Raw genomic sequence first — 23838 nt, 5'->3', positions numbered from 1 at the left:
TTTTAAAAATTAATTTCATAAATTCATTAGTAACTACTTTTGTGAAATAGAAGATAAAAGAACTCAAACTCTATCCAAAAGTGTGTTTGTCACTAGCAGACAATTTAATATTACCATATGCATTATGAGAAAATTATATGCTACTACAGTGTGTTTGAAAGGCACAATTTACATTTTAGTTTATATTCTGTATTAGTAAGTAAAAATGCATTAAACCTGGAGCCAATGTTGTTCTCGCATTAAAAGTGTTCATAGTAACTTCATGTAATTAATGTATTGCTTAAATTGCTGAATAGCAAGCCTGATTGAACTAGAACCCTAAATTTCAATTGTGCCCTTTCCTGGAATGTAACCAGCAAATTCTCTCTAAACCTCAATAACACATTTGAAAGAGACAGATAGGAAAACATAAGGCTTGGATGAAGCCACACAGGAAGTGTATTTCAAATAGAGGGAAGCTTAGAAAAGAGAAAGTGCCCCAGGAATCACCAGAGACCACAGCCCAGAACCTTGAAGTGTGAGTGCTCCTTTATCATGGTAACATTATTTTTCTAGAGGTGTTTGAAATACTTTTAAAAGAATTTATAGGCCTTTCATTAATAGAGGAAGTCACTGAATCAAGATCTAGGACTGAGTTAATATGCGGACACAGTGTTCTTGCTAATAAGTAGGTGTCTGGTTTGCGTTAAATGGGGGCAGAGATGAAGGGATATGTTGGGGCCCCAACACTATAATTCCATCAAGAGCAAAGTTAAATAAGGAAAACTGAAAATTACCTACATTCCTTTTGCAGTTCAAGCCGAATGCTATCTGAATATTACTAAATATAGTTTGTAAATGGTGACATTAAAACATCTTTTGAATGACAGAATTAAATTCAAGGAATTGATTTTTTAATTCTTTCGCATTTTTGGTGCTCCGCCAGTGCGCGAGCTTACTGAGAGCATATGGAGACAGCATATTTGCAAGTCCATCTCTGGAGGGTTGCAAAAGGCCCTTAGCTTGTGAAAAACAGCAATGTTATTTTTTTTTAACGTTCCCTATATTTAGAGATTAAATCGCTCACTGCACAAACCCATTTGGAACAGGCGCGAAGGTGAAAAGGATAATCAGTACAGTCACTGGTCCGTGTTTCCTAAACGCTTTTGAAAACATTACTGTGCGCAGGCATAAAATTAGCGGCAGGACCTTAAAAAGGCTGGCATTTAGCATGACTTTTTGGAAAGTGACACCCTCATTTTTTTCTTGTAGGATATCATTAAATTTCAATCGCCCTATGGCAGTGCCTTTCCATTAATAACCAATTCACTGTGTCACTTTGGCTCTCCTTTGAAATAATGAGCCTTTGCTTCGCTTTAATAAATTTAAACATATTCTCAAGGCCAGGGAAGATAGGAAACCGCAGATGGGCTGAGAAAAACACGATTCATAAATCCTTAACTGCCTGAGATCGTTGAGAGCAAAACAAAGTAACACTCGTAAAATATTAAACAATCCCAGCTGTACGAGGAAAGCTTCATTAACAAAAATGGACTATTTACTGCCTTGCTCCCAGCCTGTGGGTGGAGAGTCAAAGAAATCTTAAAAAAAAAAAAAAAATCACTCTGCCATTTCTTCTCTTGATTCTTTAACCAACTAATGCAACAATGAAAACATTATCTAGATTGCCCAGTTTTTGCCAAGAATGAGTAAATATTATTTAAAATGCTATAAATTATTTTCTCTGCTTTCACTATTTTAAAATATCAAACAAAAGTATGACTGCATTTTCTAGGTGATATTCCCACAACCTAGACAAAGTTACTGAAGTGTCCAGGGTTATGTAAATAACCCAAACCAAATGATAATAATTAGCATGGAGGGTATCCTGATTCAAAGGGATTCTAGAATGTCAGACTGGAAATAATTTCATACTTCTGTTTTCAGATCTATATTTTAATATTCAGCTATTTGTCTCTTAAAACCTAAGACATTTTCTAACAGAGTTCATGTAAAGTGTTAAGATTCACAGTCTATTTTGAATTAGAGTTAAGGGTTGGTAATCCAATGCAGAAGCCCTATTACTATAAATGGAAATTATGAGATATCATCAAGGGCAACAGATTAGGGCCCAGTGCAAAATCAAATACAGCTTGCTGGTGGTATACAAGTCTGAAGAAGCAAGAGATCAATGTCAGTCTGTTAAATGCTAAGAACTTAGAAGCTCTAACCTTAAAGACAAGCTGACAATTTATTGGACAGATTGTCAATACTTCTAAACATTTCAAGGGCAAAAATATTGCTTTATACAATCTGTGTCACATTTATTGCAAGAAACGAATCTAGATTTCTTGTGCATTCTGTCAGCACTTTTCCTTTTATTATACAGAGATAGATAATTAAGGAGTTCAATATGGAATACTGCAGAGATCTGCGCTCTAACAATATATGTATTTTGTGATGTGGTATTACATGCTAAAGCGCAAGACAAGAAAGCATTTTAATAATTACACGAGGCCTTCTCTGTCATCACTAGCAGTCAACAGCACAGATACTAAGGAAGCTCTGAGACCCTCCACTTCTTTATCTGTACAATGGGAAAACTAGAAATCATCTTTATCTACAAAAGTCATGTTTGAACCAAGAGTTAGTGCATATCATCTTTATTTACTGTTAGGCTGGTCCTTAGAGTTAAATTCTGAAAAGAAAAACCATGACAATAAAAGGGGAATATCAGACATATGGAAGTCAAAAAATAGAGGAAGAAGAAGAGAGTAAACAAGGGGAATAAAAGGGAAAATATGGCCAAAGCACACTGTCTGCTTCTATGGAGTTGCCGGATGACACGTAGTCTTTTCTGTAACTAATACAAGGTCATTTAGAAATCCAAAGCTATTAATGTAGCTTAGCATTATAGCATTTGTTATCATGTGCAAGTCCCTGGGTTCAAACCCCCCCCCCCACAATATATATGATGCATTTCAAGTTCCTAATGCAGCTTTTAATTACCTTTACATTTCTCACAGTTAATATCTCTTAACTTTGAGCTGGAAAGAATGTCTAGCGGTTAAGAGCACTAGCTCTCTTCAGTCCACCTGGGTTCAGTTCCCAGCACACACATGGTGGCTAACAGTCACCAGTAAATCCAGTTCCGGGGGAATTAAACACCATCTTCTGATCTCCGTGAACATTGTATGCATGGGTTACTTTACATGCAGGAAAAATATTATACATACAAATTATTAATTTAAATTAAAACTTATAAAAAGAAAATTTAAAATTACAAAGAGAAAGAAGAATTGCTAAAAGCCCATTATTTCCATTATTATACCATGCAATGTTAGGATAGGTTAAAAAAGATACATCTTATATTTTTCCATAAGTGAGATAGAAAAGTCTAAGATCTTAGATAACATAGATGGTCTTGGAATGATAGGGAAAATCAAAGGTGAAATAATATCTTATTTGAGGCCAAATAACCGGTCTCTGAAAAGTTGGTATTTTCTTCCCCAACAGTCCTTCATCATTGAAGACGGAAACAATTACAATGAGAGGCATGTGAGCACAGAGTCTTTGCCACTGGCCTCTCATAAATCTTGCCAGTTCCCAGTGAACAACACCAAATATTTGCAGCTGAGGAACATTTGGTCTGGCTTAAATTAACATATCTCAGCAGTCAGAAGTCATTAAGCTTTGCCAATGATTTAAAACAATTTTTCCATCTCAAAAGAGACACTGACTTTTATTTATTTTTCTGGAAAAAGAAGGGCGTAACTGAAACAAATGACATGCACCTAGAAGCTGTTAGTGAAGAAACAGAGAGAGGTATTTCAAATACTTTAGTGAATTCATTCCCATCATTTATAACCAAATTATAAATTTTGAGATGATACATACAAATTTTATAATAAACAGCAATTAAAATATAAGAATGTAGCTATGTTTTACTATAAGTTCTTTTGATTCTATTACAAATTGTAAAACTGACAAAAATACCGTGTGAGAAAAATCAACTCAATGTTTTCAAGTTTAGCTTTTAGGCAGTCTTAGCCTACTTAAAAGGAGAAATATGCTGGTGTATTTTTCAAAGATCAGTTCTGTTACAGAGTTCATCCAGATGTAAAGACACAAGCTAATACGTTAAAGCAATTCAATGATTGCAAAAGGGAACTCTTCAAGTATGAAAGAATCAAGTGAATAGATTCCATTGATGAGACTGCGGTTTAGAATTGAAATCAATACATTCACCGATTTCTAAGTTAATTTCACCATCTGTGTGGCATGTCCTTTCTTCACAGAATAAGGTTGCTTCAGGAAAGAGCAGGTTGGTGAAATAGAAAACTTGATTCTGATTTCAGTTTTTCTGCATAATTGTCTCACAGTGAACAAATCATCTAACCTCTCAAACTCTCATCAGCAAAGCAGGGTAAGACTATAGTCGTGCAAGTTACTGTAAGCATGATGGATAACCTATAAACATAATCCCTGCCCCATGTGAGATGTTATATGATTAGTTGCTCTTCACTATTTAAAACATTCAGGTTGGTATTATCACTGTCAGGCAGTACATCCTTACCTATTCTCACATGTAGTGCAATTTATTTATTGGCAGCCACAAAGCTGTGTCCTATTGTACATAACTGATAGAAGAAATGTGTATATTTGCCACATGTGTGCACAGAAAAATAGAAATGAAAAGTGAGGATGATGAAAATAAAGCGTTCACTATGTTTCAAAAGCTAATGTTTGCTAGTGTTATTCTATGTAGAATATGAAATTTTGATTTGAATATTTTGATTGGTCAGTGTGCTGGATACTTTTAATGTCAACTTGACACACCTGGGTTGAGGGAGCCTCAAATGGGGAATTGCCTTCATTGGACTGGCCTGTGCCCATGTCTGTGAGGCATCTTCTTGACTGGTGTATGATGTGGGAGGGCCCAGTGCATTGTGAGTGGTGCCACCCCTGAGCAGGTGAGTCTGTGTTGAATAAGAAAGCAGGCTGAGCACGGGCAAGGAGAGCAAGCCAGTAAGCAGCGTTCCTCCATGGCCAGTGCTCCAGCTCCTGCCTCCAAGTTCCTGCCTTGAGTTCCTACCTTGGGCTCCTGGATGAACTGTGACCCGGGATATGTAAGCTAAATAAATCCTTTTCTTCCCAAGGTGATATTGGTCAGTGTTTTGTCACAGCAATAAAGAAACAAACTAGGACAGAAATTGGTACTAGAGAGTGGGATATTGCTGTAACAGAATGACCTTAGCGTTTTTGGGAGGACCATGGAAGTGTTTGTAACTTTGGGCTGGAAAAGCCATTGTGTGCTCAGAGTTTGTTGCTGTGGAGCTTGGAACAGTTATGCTGAAAGAGTTGTAGATGATGGAGGCCTGTCATGTGAAGCTTCAAAGGGAAGCAGAGACTATCAGGGTGGTTCGTGTGAGATTTTGGATTGAGAATCTGTGGGTTCTGTTCTGCTGGGGCTGAAGAATCAGTTGTGATTAAGAAGAGACCAGAACCTGAAGCAAAGCCTTTGCTTTATTGGGACAATTGATGCTGGTTAGCTGGGGCTGAAAAATGAGCTGTAAGCAACAAGAGACCAGTATCACTGAGATGAAGTCTTCTGGGAGGTATTTCCTCAGGGTCAGCACACAGAGGGGACATGACCCTCTATCTCAAGCTGGAAGCAGGACTTGGTAATGTGTAAGAGTCTCCTGCATGGTTCTGGCATTGAAAGCATGACGGGGTCACAGAGAGCAGCTGAGGCTTGGCACACAGAGGCCAGGAAAGGCCATAGGTGAAAGTGCAGCTTCAGTTGCAGTTGAATCCCCAGGATTGAAGGGGTCATGGAGAGAATCTGAGGCTTTGCACCTGAAGAGGCAAGAAGAAGCCATTGGTGAAAGTGTAGCCTCAGTTTCAGTGGAAACCCCAGCTTTTTGGAGATGCCAGGACCCTGGGATGACCACCAAGGACGCCAGTAGGTCTGGAATGGAGCTGGCCTGGGTCTGCGAGATGAGCTGTTTGTGCTGTGGACGGCAGAGTCAGAGAAGTGGAGCTGCCAGAACCCTTTGGAGGCCAGAAGATCACAGATGTCCAGCCTTGAGCTACTTTGCTGGACTTTGGTCTTGCTTAGATGTGCCCAATTCTTCCCTTTTACATAAGACACTACTTGTTTTGGATATTACAGAAGCCAACCCAAAGTTAAGAGACTTTTAAAAGAGACTATGAACTTTTAAGTGTTTGGATTTTTAAGGACTGTAGGGTTTTTAAGGTTGTACTGTCTTATGTTGTGATATTAACATCATATCTTGGGGACAGAAATTGGAAAGTTATGGTTTAATAGTGATGTTTGTGTATCACATTGACAAGGGGTCAGTTGTGTTGGATAGCATTAGTGTCAACTTGACACACCTGGGTTGAGGGATCCTCAACTGGGGAATTGCCATCATTGGACTGGCCTGTGGCCATGTCTGTGAGACATCTTCTTGATTGTTGTGTGATGTGGGAGGGCCCAATGAATTGTGGGTGGTGCCACCCCTGAACAGGTGGGCCTGTATTGAATAAAAAAGCAGGTTGAGCAGGGGCCAGGGGAGCAATCCAGTAAGCAGCATTCCTCCATGGCCTGTGCTCCAGCTCCTGCCTCCAGGTTCCTGCCCTGAGTTCCTACCTTGGGCTCCCGGACAAACTATGACCCAGGATAAATAAGCTAAATAAATCCTTTCCTCCCCAAGTTGATATTGGTCAGAGTGTTTTGTCATGGCAATGAAGAAACAAACTAGGACAGTCAGTTAAATCCTGCTCAATGTGCAGCACCTGCAGTTTTGAATCAGGTTCAATTCTTTGGGCTATCCTGCTTGGAAATGATCTCGAAAAATATCTGCTAAAGACTTCAGATAACTTTATGATTATAATTTTTTCAGAGACCATAATCTATCTCAAAATGTGTATCATCATGTGTCTTAAATGAAAATTTAGTCAATCAGCACTTCTAAAAAACATTCATTTCCAAAGATTCAAAATAACATACTATAAAAAGTAGAAATTTAGGGAAGTAGTAAGTAAGTAGTAGTAGTGGATTATTTGGGGAAGTAGTAGTAAGTAGAAGTAGTAGTGAATTATTAGTAAGGACACAGTTAGGATTAATTGACAATCTTCAGCTTTTAAATATTAAAAGGAAAATACTTCTTAAAGAATTTTTCTTTCAAATTAGGAAGTTGTTATAAACAATGTTTCTATTATGTTGACTCTTACTTTTTCACATTATTTTTAAAGATCTTTCAGTGAAATTAGATATTGCTAGATAAGTACAAAAAATGTACACAAAAAATTAGTGAAGGTCTAAATGAGTAATACAATCCAATCTTTAAAGCCCTGCAGTTCAGTGCATCCTAATTCGAATATTAAAGAAAAATTAATGTCATTTGTTTTACTATTTATGAAGGGCATGGACTAACAAATACAGCTCTTCTGCTAGTTAACTCATTGCTGGAGTCAAGCTGCACATCCTGACAGAGAAGTGACGTGCTTTCTGGTTCTCTTGTGCGCTTTGCTCATTGTTCTGTCATTTTTGGACTTTTATTAAGATATAATGCCTTCTTATTTTGAGACAGAGTCTGCCTGTAGTCTCATCTGACCTCGACCTCAGTTTGTAAACAAGGCTGGTTTCAATCTCACCCAAATCTGCCTGCCTCTGCCTCTGCCTCCCAAGTGCTGGGATTAAAGGTGTACACCTCCATGCCCAGCTATTTATAGATTCTTCTTTGAAAAATAGATTTATTTTTATTATTTTTAATTATATGGTGTGTGTGTTTGTGTGCATATGTGTATGTAAGAGAGAGAGATGAGGGAGAAAGAGAGAAAGAGCACATGAATGTAGGTACTTGCCAAGGCATCGAATCCCCCTGGAGATGGAGCGGTTAGTGACTGTGAGTATACTAACGTGGGGGCTAGGAACCCAACTCGGGCCCTCTGTAAGAACAGTAAGCGCTCTTAACCATTGACCATTGACCCATCTCACCAGCTTCCTGTTCTTTTCTTAGTTAAAAGAAAGTTGTTTTCTTTTTATTGGATTTGAAGACTGCTCCATGGTAGGGACCACACAACTTGAACTATAAACCTGGTCAAAAAGCCAAGAGTCTGGGTCCAAAGAGGTATCACACTACTGTGGCTTCTCTAAGTGAACACATTGTCAAAGTACTTTTTGAATAAATGTTATATGTATAGCCCAGTATAGCTCTTAGCTTAGAGCAGACAAGCTCCTTTTTGTACAGTTTGATGACTGAAGCAGAGGCTCAAATCTTGACGAAGTATGGAGTATAAGTATAATGAATGCCAAGCATTAAAGGGACATCTATGTTACCACCAACCACAACCACCCTGCCAAAGCCTAGATATCATCACAGAGAGATGAATGAAGGAAAGAATTTAAGAGTCAAAGGATGTACAAGAATGTCATAAAATGCCGCCATCCAGATATGATGTTGTCTTTGCAACCATGAACAGACAGCAGCTATGGAAACCTTCACTACGCTGGGCTCTCCAGCTTTGCACATGGATAGAAGTGCTGCTCCTGAGGCCCAGCCCCTTCATGAGGACCTAATGGATTACTGGATTCTGGATGGGAGATGTCATCTTCTCTAACAGTATAGCCTTTGGAGGGCTAGGTAAGAAGAGCCCAGAGGAAAAGCAAAAGGAGATGCAAGAGTGTAATGGGAGGCAAATAGAATCACGACATATTGTAAATATGTATGAAACTGTTAAAATGTAAAAAGAAAGTTATTTATACTTTGGATAGTTCAAACAGACACAGAGGGAAAAGATACTTTAAAGAGAGAGAGAGAGAGAGAGTGAGAGAGAGAGAGAGAGAGAGAGAGAGAGTATGTGTGTGTTTTTAAAGGACAACAAAACAGCAGAGAAACTCTAGGGAAGGAAGCGAGCCTGAGGCCTTTCCTGAGGAAGTCCATTGCCTATTGATGGACTGTTTAACCTGACTGCTCGGCCTCACATTTTCTCATTCCTACTGGTAACTTAAAAAATTCTAATTCTTCAAGAAAGCACAAAGAAAAGAGAGCACAGGTAAGCAATTCTTATGACCAGTTTGGGTTTTAAAAAACTTTTTCCGTTTAAAAATGACATTATGTCAAATAATTGTGTTCAATTAATATGTGCTCAGTAAGTAAACAGTGAAAGGTAAAGATAATTCATACATATTTCAACTCTAAACATAAGTTTAATTTCATTGTTATTTTTTCCCCTTTAAAAAGCAGAGAAAAGAAAGCCTCATGGATAATGTTCAAATGGCCAAAGAATATGAATACCAGTTGGTTTTGTCTCTTCTTTATGAGCTACATGAGGTAAGAATTAATCAGAAATGTGAAATCATCAAAAAACAGAAAAATGTGTACAGTAACAAAAATAAAGTTAGATAGTTGTTTTAGGAAGAATTTACAACCTAATTGGAACCTGCATACTCTTGAATAATCAACATTGCCACAGTGCTCTGTAGATAAGAACATACTAGTATAACACACTTTTAGAGCGAAATATTTCTCTAACTCTTAAAAAGTGTTATTGAGTCTATATGAATTTATATACAATTAAATGTGCTTACTATACATGTATACGTATAAGAAACAAAAGACAACTCATTTCAGAACCCATCTGAATTTCCAATGCATTGTATTTACACGCTTCTATTGAAGTAAAGTCTAGGGTGGTATTTATAGCATTATAAACAGAGTAGAGATGTTTGTTCCTAACTAAACATACGGGAATTGAAGAGAAATCCAAGTGGTAAATCATTACGAGCTGTAAAACAATGAGTGAGGCCCTGTAAGATGAATTCTGAAGGTCTGGAAACTCGTATGAGATTAACAAAATAAAACTCAGCAAGAAATTTAATTTACATAATGAGATCAACAAAATTCTATTTTTAATAATGGATTTTTAAATGGCACTTGACCTGTTAAAAGATGAAATATTATGACGTATAAGAAAAGAAAGGGATTACAAAATCTCTCAATACACAGTCAATAAATAAAAGTATAGAAAATAAAATAAAAACTCTAGTATTACTCAGTAATTTTGTTACTAATGCTGCCATTTTGTGTTTATTTTCAGTTCTGTGTTCAAACAGTATGATACTATAGAAAACAAAGGCATTTCTGTCAAACACCGTTTTGGAATGTCTATTTTGCTGGGAAATAAAAGTCATGTGCCACCACAAACAGCTGACTGTTCAGACATCTTGTAAAGAATATTATAATCTTATATAACTGTTTCTGTTTTCATTTTATTTTTATTTTATTTATATGAGTGTATTGCCTGCATGTATTTAAGTGCACCCATTTCATATGTGCCTGTGGAGGCCAGAAGAGGGTGTTGGATTCCCCTGGAACTATAGTTACCTGTAGTTGTTAGCTGCCATGTGGGTATTGGGATTTGAACCGAGGTCTTCTGCAAGAGGAGCCAATGGTCTTACCACTGAACCATCTCTCCAGCCTCATAACTATTTATAAGAAGAAACAAATGTGTGCTTAAGTGTATACTATGACAGACACACAACAAGTATACATAAAAAATTCTTATTGCTGTTATAATATTCATTCTCTTATTTGGAAAGCAGAATGTAAGCTAACACTATCAGTGAACTGCTTCTCTTTAACACCTACAATAACAAAATGATGTTAAAATCCTTAGTATGGTTATTGACAAGGGTTAAATATTTGGTATTATGGAAAGATAATTTTATCTGGAAAATTTCACTGGGGACTTTTAAATGCATGCATTATTCAGAATGCAAAAAATCTAATTGTACAAAAGAACTTGGAAAAATACATTTTCCTTCTGTTCACGAATTTTAGTCTTAAAAACATTGACATTAGAAAAAGGTAAAGGAAAATGTGAAATATGTAAATAAATTGTTTTTCTGATACACCTTTGTGTATGTATAAAATTTGCTATTTGCACCTTCTGTTGTCAATAGATATTTTAAAGATGTCACAGGATAAAAAGAACACGAGTAATTAAACAACGTCTCTCCAAATAATACAAACTTATGAACCTATTTCTCACCATAACTAATTATGAAAAACTAATACTATTGATGAAAAAGTGGTGCTGAAGAGAGCAGAAGGGAAGAACCCAATGTGCCTGTGTGCGGAAGGACTCCTGATGCCCAATATGCCTCCTATAAATGCCCTTTAACTAGCTTCCCTTTCCACTGTTGATTGAATTGCTTATTTCCAAATACTAGAATAACAGTATCAGGGGCTGGAGAGATTGCTCAGTGGTTAAGAGCACTGGCTGCTCTTGCACAGGACCTTGGTTCAGTTCCCAGCACTCCCATGGCAGCTAGCAACCACTTGTAACTCCAGTTCCAGGGAATCAGACATCCTCTTCTGACCTCCTCAGGCACTGCATGATATGGGTGCACTTACATCCCTGCAATCAGTACATTCATACACACAAAATTAAAATACTAAAACAAGAATAACAATATCATGAGGAAAAGTGTCTGTTTAAATAAAATGTGAAACTAGTAGTAATTATCTCTTTAACAAGTGTTTTGCTTTCATATCTCAAAATAATTGGCATATATGACAACTAATAGATATGAGCAAATGTCTCTATTCATTTTATGAACTGAACAAAATTTTCTAGATAACAAATAACAAAGCTCTACTTACCATTAAGACCATTAAGCAATGCTAATAACTTGCTATGCTACTTGTAGGATACGTTTTATTTAGCACATGTAAAGAGAATTGACTTAAAGAAACAGTGGAGGGTAGTATTTCCCCATTACAAACAACGATTTGCAATTGCAACTACTTTATTTCTAGAAAGCTCAATAGAAAACTTGCTTTGAAATTTTAAAAATGCTGTGACATCAATGAAACTTTGTAGGCCTTGAGGAGAATTTCTTTTAATTGATAGTAAATAATGGAAATATTTATAGAGAATATTTTCAAAGCAAATCTATAAAGGTATTTGCTACATTTTCCATTAACAATGGTTACAAAAATGTTTCCTTTATTTCTCTTATTGGTTTATTTGCAAGTCAGTTTTCAATGATTGTTTAAAAATTATATGAATTTTCTTTTGTTTTAAATGTAAATGTCACAGTGAGAAAAGATAAAGACAAAAAAATACACATAACAGTGAAAGTTAAATCTCTTAGGAGAAAACTCAGCTTGGCCATTAATCATCTAATTTTTCCCATGTCACCATGATGCTGCTCTGACTGTAAGAACATGATTGTGTTTATTTCAAGCCAATATTAAATTCTTATATGTCATTCAAATGAATTTCAGCAAAATTATTTTAAGGATCTTTATCAACAACTTTTCAATATTTTATACAAAGTTCAGAATCTTTGTTTCTTTAGCACTTGAAATACTTCATGGGTATGTTCATTATCTGTGTCCCATCATGTGTTGATGAAATGACATCCAGATTTCCAGAATAAAGATTGCTGGAGAAGAGTGTGTGTATTTTTAACAAGGCTCCCTCCTATTTCTATTTCTACATCTAAGCACCTGTTGTAGAGACAGGATGGGAAGAAGGGAAGAAGGGAGGGAGGGAGGGAAAAAGGGAGGGAGGAAGGGAGAGAGAGAGAGAGAGAGAGAGAGAGAGAGAGTGAGAGAGAGAGAGGAGCAGAAGCTTGATCAGGAAATTAGACATCTTATCTTCAGCTTGGCTAAATAAGGACCAAGAACATGGGCCTGCTACACTTTGTGATAACTGTCTTTACAAATGAAATTTTGACTTCTTCACAGCTTAGCCAGAATTAGACACTATATCTGTAGACCTGAAATTATGTGCAATATGATGAGTAGTAAAAGATCTCAACATATGACAGGAGAAAATGAACAACAGATAAAGAATCTTTGAAATGTATCCAAATACAAGGTAACATTTTAACACTGGCTTGCATTTTTATTATTGTTTACTCTTTTGCTACATCAAAGGAACTAAGTATAAAATACATGAAATAATGGGAAACGTCAAACATCAACAACAATGAAAGGGCAGGTATCTTTAAAACGTATATAGTTTTAAAATAAAACTATGCTTGCTAACCTGTGTTGACAATGTTAATGAAATCATTGAAGAATAACTATTAATAATATCTGCACACATTATTAAGGTAAAATATTTTGATCATATTGAAGTTCTACTTCTGAAATTATCTAAAATATAAATGCCCAAACTTTTAGTTTCCAGAAATAATCAGTATTTCAGTGTCCCTCAATGTCTACAGCTGTAGGTATTTAGAAAGAAAAGGAAGAAACAGGCACATTACCAGGTGTAAAATAGCACTCTGAAACTTTAATTTTAGCACCTTATTTAAAAAATTAAACACCTGAAGGAAACATGATAACTGAAGATTTCATATGTAAAATGTTAAAAATTATTGGTCATTTGTCATATAATATAAAAACTTGTTTATAACTCATTGTAATAGGAAGAAAAAGTTCGAATTTATCCTAAAATGGAGCCATTAATGTTTCTGCCTTCGGTTTCATTCCTGCATAAGATTTAGTTTGGGAGTTTTCAATACAAAGAATTTTGTTAAACTTTTAGATAAAGATTACTTCATTTTCATCTAAAAGAAGGTGAGGAAAAAGATAATAAAATCACTGTGTAAAAGACAGTAACTTCCTGTATCAACTAGAATAACAATTTATATAAACAGACCATTTTCAGGTTCCCTAAAATTATTATACTAATATTAAATACTTACATAATTTAGGGTAATATATAAAAAACCTTAAGTTAGTATTCTCATACATACTGTATTTTGAGATCTTATAGACTGTAATGTACACATAAAATGTGAAGCTTATTGATAAACTGTTTGTAGGAGGCATAAAATTTTCTAAAACATGCCTTGCTAAGTTTTTTATTAAATTTTGGATTTTTAAATAACAAAAATTTAAATCAGTCTGTAATTTGATTATTAATTAATAAGGTAAACTTAGCACATATCAAGTAGAAAACAGAGTATCAGTTATGTGTTTTTTTTAAGGACGCAGAAAATTATTTCAGATTATTTGACCGCAAGGTGCTCCAATAAGGTGAAATGAGTTTCTTTTCTGCCCTAACATAGCACTTTGATGCAGATTATACTTTCCATTAAAAAAATTAATGAGTTCTTAGAATACATTGCTTATTTGTGTGCATATTTGTCATTATATGCTTCTGATAAATTCTCAAAATACACAAAACTTAAGGAAATTTTATGACTGAAAATATTTTTGTAAATAACGTTGAACACTGAATAATGTCAATATTATTTTTAAACGTTTTGAGCAGTCTCCCAAGTTGACTAAAGCAATTGTAAAAAAGAATCATTTAAGTAAAATATTTTAGTTTCCTGAGTAATTTTTTGGTTAGAATGAAAATTTTGCACCATACTCAAGGTGGAAAATGGTTACATGCTCACAAATGTACTAAAGCATCACATTCTTTAAATGTACATCCCTATTTCTCTTATTTGATAAGCTTATTTCAGTTTAGAGTAAATGACTAAGAGGACTATATTGATTAGTACCTTCTAAACTTCATTGACGTTAAGAATTTGGCAAATAGGGCCAGCAAGGTGGCTCACCAATTAAAAGGCATTTCCTATCTAGACTGATGAACTAAATTCTATCCCTGGGACTCATGAGGTAGAAGGAGGTAACTGACTCCTGCAGATTGTCTCTGATTCATGTCAACACTGTGGCACATGCATGCATATATGCAAACACACATAAATATGCACACAAAATAAAATGTAATAATTTTTAATTGGGCAAATGTAGCAATAGATAAATTTATCACTGCTTAAAAAGAAGAAATTTGATTGTAAAAGCCACAGGTCATGGCGGACGGAAGTGAAACTATCTTCTGGATAAAACAGGATTGATGCGCTCCTTAACTCACAGCTGCTGAGGTTGCCTGAACAAGACCTGTACAAGATCAAGTCAGTCAATACTCTACCATGGAGTAGGAAGGGTTTCTTGAGCTACCACACTTAACTGAGGAGCTACGGACAGTTGACGGCTTCTCGGGGAGGAAAGTCAATTTTATTTAGGGATGTGGCTCAAGTACTCTCCAGTGGACGACCCCAAACACAGAAGCAGATGGCCATCACAAATTGGAGTTGATGGCTTATTAAATAAAAAATAACCAAGAAGTTAGCACAATTGGGAGTAACTTAAATAGCTGTGTTTTTCTAAGATGTGTATTCAGAAACTTTAGGAATCAAGACATCTGAAATTTAGATACATAATTATGTGTGTATATCTGTGTTTTTATAGATAAATAACTTGTGGATTGTTTTCAGATAGTTTAATGAGCATAACTCTTTCTCCAGTGTAAATTTTACAGACTAAGAACTTTCAAGCTTTTAGTGCTACAGTTGATGTTCATGAAAAATTCTGAAATTTTTTTTTTTTTCCCCAAAATGCTAGGGCCTGGTGACAGTACAGGTAGACAACATAACCAGAGCAGTGTGCTCTGGACACAAGGAAAGAAAAATTCTGTGTTGATGAGCAATTGTATTTTTCTGTGCCTTGAATGCATCTCCTACTTAGTGACTCTGGATCTAAATCTCTGTGATCATCATGTGTCGAACTACTCAATCACATTAAATATTATGGTATTCATGCATTTATCACATACTTAGAGTGTTAAGCCTGTATGGAGCAACAAAGGGAAACATGAAATAGGAATGATATCACATAAATGTAGGAAGCACCCCTATTTTTCTTTATATCAAAATTTTCCCACCATCAAACCCATCAACTCCAATCAACACTTCCCCAAAGCAATCAGTTTCTCTCCTTCCATTGCCAGCCACCATCATTGCTTGCATAGCGGTTTTCAATATTCTCTTCAACAAGTTTCTTGCTTAATTCTAACTTCTCATATCATTATGTTTGCAACACAAAAGTCTATTAGAATCATGTCATGTTCCTAATAAAAATAGTCCATGGCTACTTCTAACATATAAACTTCATATCAAGGAAAGCAAAGACCTACTTCCCTTGCATCAGTTTTCCATGTGCTTGCCTTAATTCCTATGTTCCAGCCAACAGGTTTCATGTCAGGCACACTTGGCTACATAACCTTGGAATTGTTTGTATTTTGCTTAAAATGTCTCCCCCAAATCACTGTTCCTTCATTTTTCCATAGCAACCTCTGTCCTACCATCCAGGCCACAGTTCAAATGCTGCTATTCTGGAGAAGACTCAGTATCATCTTGCTTATGATGCTCCAACCAGAGTTCCTACACAGGACCTGGCACAAAAATTGATTTAACATAATTCACACATGGGCTTCTTTTCCTACTATAATGGATGGTACTAATTATCAATGTGTCAGGATCTTGAATAACTTGGGTAGGAGCTGCCTAGATTAAGTTGGACTATTGATATGCCTGTGACAGACTTTTCTCAACTAGACTAATTGAGGGGAGAATATCTACCCTGAATGTAGATAGCACCATTTCTTAGTCTGACCCCTGAACAGAATGAAAAGGACGCAGTGACACAAGCACTTGGGAGGTATTAATTCACCGTTCTCTGCTCCTGACTCAGTGTAATATGGCCTGTTGTTTCAAGTTCCTATTGCCTTGATTTCCTTGAGATGGTGAACTATAACCTGGAATTGTAAGCTGAATAAACTGTTTATTCCTTAGTGGCTTTTGTCAGGTATTATATCACACCAACAGGATAGAAGGCAAGACACTTGTTATTAGTTATTGATATCATTCACAATCTAAACTTCATGAGGGCAAAAGACTTATAATTAACTATTTGGTCTCCAACTTGTTTTTCCTTTTAGAAACTGTGCTTCCTAGTTCCTTCATTTTCATATTGCTCATACAACATATGCAGAACAATTTCCGAACATTCAGTTAACACTTTCTTCCTTCTCTAGACCTACAAGCATAATCACTGCATCTCACATCACAGGTTATTTCTTGCCCTTTAAAGTTAAGTATATAACTTTAGGCCCCTGCTCATTCAGACATTCCACACTCATTGTTTTTAAAGTCTAGTCAATAAAGGGAACTGAAATAATACCAAGATTAAAAATCCAATTGAATTTTAGAGTGAAATGCTTAATGGCATCTTCAGTTTCATCTGTTCAGTACAAAGATCACATATGATTGTATTTCTGTATCATGTGTTTTTGTTTGTGATGTTTTGTATCACTCTAAGAGAAAACAATTATTTAGTGCACAAAGTATTTGGTTTGTAGTGCTTGAAGAAGCAGGAGAAGCAAAGAAAACCTTGGAAGGTCTCCCTTCCTTACTTGCAGAAGAATTCTTAGCAAACGAAAGAGCTCTAAACAGTTTAGAGAGAATAGGTGAACTAAAAAGGAACAATGACACTGCATTTACAGAGTCCCATAATTCCTATAGTAAATCAGGTATTTATCAACTACAAATATCATTTGAAGTCATAGAATCCTATTATAAGGTTCAAATGATACTTGGTTAACACATTCTCCTCTAAAACAGTCTTTTTATCTGTGATGGCAGACCCCAACATCTAGACAGAGTGAAAATGGCTCCTAATGACCTAACAGTAAATGAGGTATCCATTAAGATGAGTTCTGAAGAACTGGGACCCTATAGCTTCCCTTGATATTGAGTCCATTAACAACAGATCCTTCAACTTTAATAAAATATAGAGCATATTATATTTAAAATTTCACATGAGTCCCCTAAGAAAATAAAAAATATCAATCTACTAAGGTTTCCAGAGAATTCTGGGAAACACAAGCAATATTGTATGCTTGACAAAAAAAATAAAACAAATACATTAAAAGTGACAGAAGTTTCCAGTGTTTGATATCTATCATACTGTAAAGCTCTCATTTTTATTGGGGACAAGAAAGCTTTCAAGATCAGGTTAAACCAGTTTTTGTTCTCTTTCAGTATTGTTGTAATCTTTCTGACATTTTTTAGAAGGAGAGAAGGGATGATCTGACAAGCCAATGGATACTTGAGAATTTAAACTATTTTAGGCAGTTATTGGATATTTATATTTAATCATCATGCTGTAATTCATTTTTAATTCCTGAATAATATTGTAAAGTTGCTTATACATTTAATCTTTTGAATTAGAATCTAAATGCTTAATATGTAAGTAGTTGACATAACGTTGCAGCTTAAATTGTTATGATTCTATTGCATGCACATAACTCTATTTGTTAAGAAAAAAAGAATGGTGAAAATAATTTTCTCCTTCACTATTCCATAAAAACACTTGTACACTGCCTCTGTTATTGCTACTTTTTAAATCAACTCTTTTTTGCTTCTGTCTTTTGAACTTGCATGTTCTATGGCCAATAGTAATATTCATTAATTGATGCTCTTGATATTCAGAAAAAACTATGCTTTTCTCTGCCTCTTTACCACAAAGTTCAATAATGACAACCAGAGATTTGTATGTGTACAACTTTTCATCTGTGGATTACATGAAAAACTTTTTCAAAAGGCCTAGCAGAACAAAGTGAAATCTCTGATACATAATGTTAAAGTTAATTATTTTATTCTCAGCCATGAATGTGTATATTTGACTAAAAGAAGTCACAATCTGTAGTACATTAATAAACTTCTTGAAAATCTTGATGTTAAGACCCTGATCAATATAAGAACTCTTATCAACATGCACAAATTCCCTAAGTGTTTTTGTGCACCAAAATAAAGAGTGTATTTCTGTCTAATTCCCATAATGTATTATAGTATGCATATTTTAGTGAAATTTGATCAGAGAAACATAAAGAAAAAGAATGCACTTTTTATTCTTTTTCAACTCAATGAGCACTAAAACATTTATGAAAGGATTATGATCAATATGTTTATAAGAGAAAGCTTCAGCTTATTTAAAAGCATATGAAACTATAAAGAAAAAGGAAAATGAAACATGAATTCATGAAAGAACTAATTCTAGCTTAAATGGTCTCTTCTTCTAGTTTATATATTGCAGCACATGGAAAATATGAATTAACCATGGTTTAAAAGATCAAATTCTTGATTATATCATAGTATTAGAATTTATTCTCATCGTTAACAAAAGAAGCAACTATTGGCTTAAAATTAGATGTTTGAATTTGGGCTTCTGTGTCATTTATTCTGCATTTATATAACAAGTGCTTTATTTATACTATGAATTCAGAGTTATATAATTGGGAAATATTTCCAATTAGCTTCATTATAATGATCCTAACATGGATGCATTTTGGATAGTATAAAAATATACTTGATACATTTTATCATGCATTTGAGATTTTAATCAGGTAATCTATAGAGCATCTGGAAATCTAAGCAGAGGCAAAGTCTGCTGTAACAAAGGCACTGTAACAGTTCACCTTCAGTGAAGAACAATAATGCATTATTAAATTCACTTTCCTGCTCAGTGGTTACACTTAGCTGACCACAGCAAATTTGCTCTCTGCCTGGTCCTCACAACTTGGCAGAAAAATAGATTCTGTCACATTTAACGGGTTTAGAAAATGACAGGATGCCTCTTCTGTTTTAACTATAAGCCATAATCTTTCAGATGTAAATATAATTACAAATGCTTTTGGTCTTGTCATTCTTATGATGGATATTAGATGTGGGTTATCACAGAAGTATATATTATCATAACTATCATCAATAAATGGAAGACCGATGCTACACATCAACTCCCAAATTTTTCATGGAATCTTAATCTTATATAATATCATAATTCTCATAATTACAAAAAAACTAACACATTTGTTCTTGCCTAGCATCTTATTCAGCAAATTTGACTTCAACTTCTAAAATATTGCCTAAGCTAAAACTAGAAGAAATTATATAGTCATTAGTTAGCAGAATTGAAATATTTTTATTGCTTATGTATTAATGCTTATCTATTAATGCTACAGTTTCCTTCCTTTGCATATATGTGCATGTTTTAAGATATCTATCATGAATATTATATCCTGTTATCCCTCATTGGAAAACATTAAGCATTGTGTATCATGACAGACAGCATTTCTGATGAGCACTCTTACATTTTCATAAATACAAGTCCAAATTATGATGGGATCACCTGTTGATGATATGATGAAGTTCACTGAAAATTTTAAGAGAAAAATGATATCAAAAAGCTCCATAGAAGCTTTAATTTATATAGTTTTACAACTAGGTGGATGGGATTTACTTACAAACCAAAGAAAGATTGCTTCCTTACCTAACAAAGTGTACTAGTTAGTCAAGGAAGTATTTTTATGGTTTCCTGGAATGTCATGAGACCAGCTCATATGCTTTATGTTTTACTTCACATCTCTGCAATTTCTCATGATTATGATCAGGAAAAATTGGCATGGGTTGTCGTAATATTAGAATATTCAAATAAATGGTGTAATGTCTTTCACAAAAAGTAAACATTGGAAAAAATCATTTTAAATGATTTAGACCTTAAAGTCTAAATAAACCTTTTCTTAGAAGAAGCATGTGGATATCTCAATCTTCACATTTTATTCTATAGGTCACAATTTTAATGTGTTTATAAGAATTACATTATAGAATTTTTCAATTTTTATTCATGATCTATTAATCATTGATGTCATAAAACAAAAGTCTTTTGTAATAATACAATAAAAACAATAAAAAATATGAAAATTTCCATGAAATTTCAGTTACATTTTTGCATGCTGTTAAGAGTTAATGTTTTTTATCTGTAAAGATGCACTGTGATATTTGCACCGGAATTGGTTTCAATTATTCTGATTCTACAAGTTCTATAAATTAGTTACTACAGAATTCTGTGGAGCTCTTTAAACATTTAATGTCCTTTAACTTACTATCCTTTTAAAAAGTTACTGACATTCATGGCAAAATCACTGATCTTTGCCCAGGTACTTTTTTTCCAGATTCATAAATCTCAAAATTGTAAATCAAGTATCAAAAGTATGTTATTATAAATGAACAGAATTTTAGATTCTGGTGAGAAAACATAGCTTATTCTTGTAGGAGTCTAATCAATTTGTACATGCTATTACCTCTTTAATTGCTTAGGGATTATTTGATTCCTATAAATAAATAGTAGCAAGAAAAAAACATTTGTCAATTTAGTATTTTCTATCATTAACTTATTTATCATGGTTCTTAATTTTCTTCTTAAAGTTCTCACATGAACCAAACTATGACCTTAGAAATTTTAAGATTAAGTGTATATTATTTTTGTCTCATCCTTTATATATCATAACAAACCTACACAGACCCTCATCACTTGCTTAGGCTTTCTCATTATTTCTGTCTATTTTGGAAAATATCTCCATTCCCATATCCTCCTAACATCTTTTACATTCTCATCTTTAATAATTATGAGACACAATAACATAACTCCTCCCTATTCACCAGTCAATGACCTCCCTACAGATAAGAGTTATGCAATTTGGGAGTCTTTTAGATAGAACCCCCTGAAGGGGTACCCCAGTGACCTCATCCTGTGTCTCTGTTCAGCATGGAAGAAACCAGAACAGTCTGCTTCCTGATTCCCTATTGACAATTTTGGTAATCTCTTCAGAGGATGGTGTGATAAGAACAGGAGGTAGGAATTGGCTAGGCAGTTAGAGTAAAAAGACCCCAAAGAAAAGTAACCAGTTTCTTGGCTAAAAGTCAAAATGTCCTTGGGCCTTTTAGCAACATACTCTGTTCCAAAGGCCCAAAATATCAAAGCTTTATGGGAGCTCTTATCTACTCCCTAAAAGATTTTAGGGTTATCTCTTCAGAAGGCAGGGAGGAGTGTTAAAGTAGCAAAAAGCCCCATTTAAAGAAAGAAAAAGTACGTGAAGTTGTCAGAAAAAAAGTGATGGGGAGGCAGGGGAGGTGTTGGAGTGGAGGTAGTGGGTGTAGATTTGATCAAAACACCTTATATTCATGTATGAAATTCTCAAAATTTTCTTTTTAAAAAAACTGAATTCTCACATGATCCCTAAATCTTTCTCCTTTTAGGGATTTTCTAACCAATGCCATGAGGCTTAGAATCTTTAAGTCCAAGAATATTTCACAAATAAACTTTTCAAGATTGCAAGCTGTTTCATGCAATAGAGGACCGGGAACACAAAAGGCCACAGATGACCAAAATGCAGAGAGTAAGTGTCAGCAGAGTGTTGGTTCTTGGACAGGACTCCTATACTGAGGGCCACCCACCCAGGGCTTACGGAACATTGCGGAAATGGAGGCAGAAACATCTTAAGAGCCAGGAAGCGGATGATCATATGGAAATAGGCACCTGGGACCCTTCTCGTACAAACCTACAGCAATGGTGTCAGAATGCACAAGACCCATGAAAACTAAGGCAGACAAAAACCCAGCACAGACCTGTTGAAATGAACAGCAATCCCCAATCTTAGTTCAAGAATTAGTAGCAGCTGATTACTGCTGGGTGAGGAAGAGCTGATCTTCTTGAAGAGAGAGACTCTAGGTAGGCTGACTAAATCCCGGTGGATGAACCTGTACTGAGGGATGTCTCAGGACACTAACTTTACATAATAGGCCTTAACACAAATGACACAATGTATGAACTCCGGTGGGGACCCTATGGGAGGGTGCTAAAGGGGAAGGGGGTAAAAAGATGATTTTATGTATGAAATACAAAAAAATTCAATAATTTTTTTCAAAAATTCAATTAATTAAATTAAAAAAAAGATTATAATTCTCTTCTATACATTGTAAGGGAAAGAAAAAGTCATAACATCCATTAAGGAATCCTAGAAATCTGGCCATTTGAAAGCAGATTTCTATTGAATTTGATGAATAATGAAGCATTTGGAAAGCTAGAGACATAGATTCTTATAAGCAAAATTCAAAGCCTGTGAAAACTGTTAGAATAACAAAGATCATAGTAGAATGAAATGAAATACGTACATGAAAGAAAATGTCAGAGATCCTGTAGGAATTGAAACCAGTGGCATAAATGAGACTGTCTCCAATATTATGGCCATAAACTTCTCTCTCTTTCTACTCATTGTCTAAATATGAAAGTCTTTTCAAACTACATCCTATCTTTAATTTTGAATGAAAGCAGTTTTTTAGCCAAATAAAATGCATGAGGCTCCTAAAAATAATCATATGAATTTATTCTCCCTTAATATCAACTTTATTCAAAAGCTCCTCACTAATATGTCTTGAAAGCTTCATGTCTCCAATCTTTCATATAAAATTCATCTATAGGGGCTGGAGAGATGGTGAGTAAGAGCAGTGGTTGCTCTTCCAGAGGATCCTGGTTCCCTTCCTAGAACTCACATAGCAGCTAAAAATGTCTGTAACTCCAGTTCCAGGGGATCTGACACCCTCTTTATGACCTCAGTGGACATTGCATGACATGGTTCATTTACCTACATGCGGGCAATACATTCATACACATAAAATATTAAATAAAATATTTAAAATTCATCTATAAATCATTAAAAATAATATTGCCATATGATAAGAAATATCAAATTACTTAATAGATGGACAAATACAGAAAAATCTGCCTTGTTTTACAAATGATAACTCCATTAGAAGCTGCTAAAAAATTTACAGAGATTTATTTCAATGTATGAGATTATGTCTGTGAAACTGTCCCATATCCTTCCACAAACGTTTGTTAGAGTGTGCTCAAGGTGCTGTCACTCATACAAATGATAACTGAGCAGAGATGTTATCCAGTCTTTTACTCAGCATACTACATTGCACCAGTCTGTCATAGGTGCTGAAAACTCAACCGAATGTGTACCAAACTTGTGAGTTCTGAATCCTATTCCTAGCTTAGATGAATGCAAAATAATTTCATAAACTCAAGTCAAGACCATATTTTAAATTTTGTCTCAGGATAGATAATAAATTAT

General features: G+C 34.9%; 1 protein-coding gene across 1 annotated transcript in view; it reads right to left on the bottom strand.

Annotated features, from left to right (window-relative positions):
• Dach1 (dachshund family transcription factor 1) overlaps positions 1-23838 on the bottom strand; it is a 412826-nt gene that overhangs the window by 75585 nt on the left and 313403 nt on the right. The window lies entirely within an intron of this gene.

Source organism: Nannospalax galili, unplaced genomic scaffold (genome assembly GCF_000622305.1).
Source record: "Nannospalax galili isolate Female #2095 unplaced genomic scaffold, S.galili_v1.0 scaffold246, whole genome shotgun sequence".
NCBI lineage: Eukaryota > Metazoa > Chordata > Mammalia > Rodentia > Spalacidae > Nannospalax > Nannospalax galili.
The sequence above is the reverse complement of the archived record's forward strand: the minus strand, read 5'-3'. Positions and strand labels throughout refer to the sequence as shown.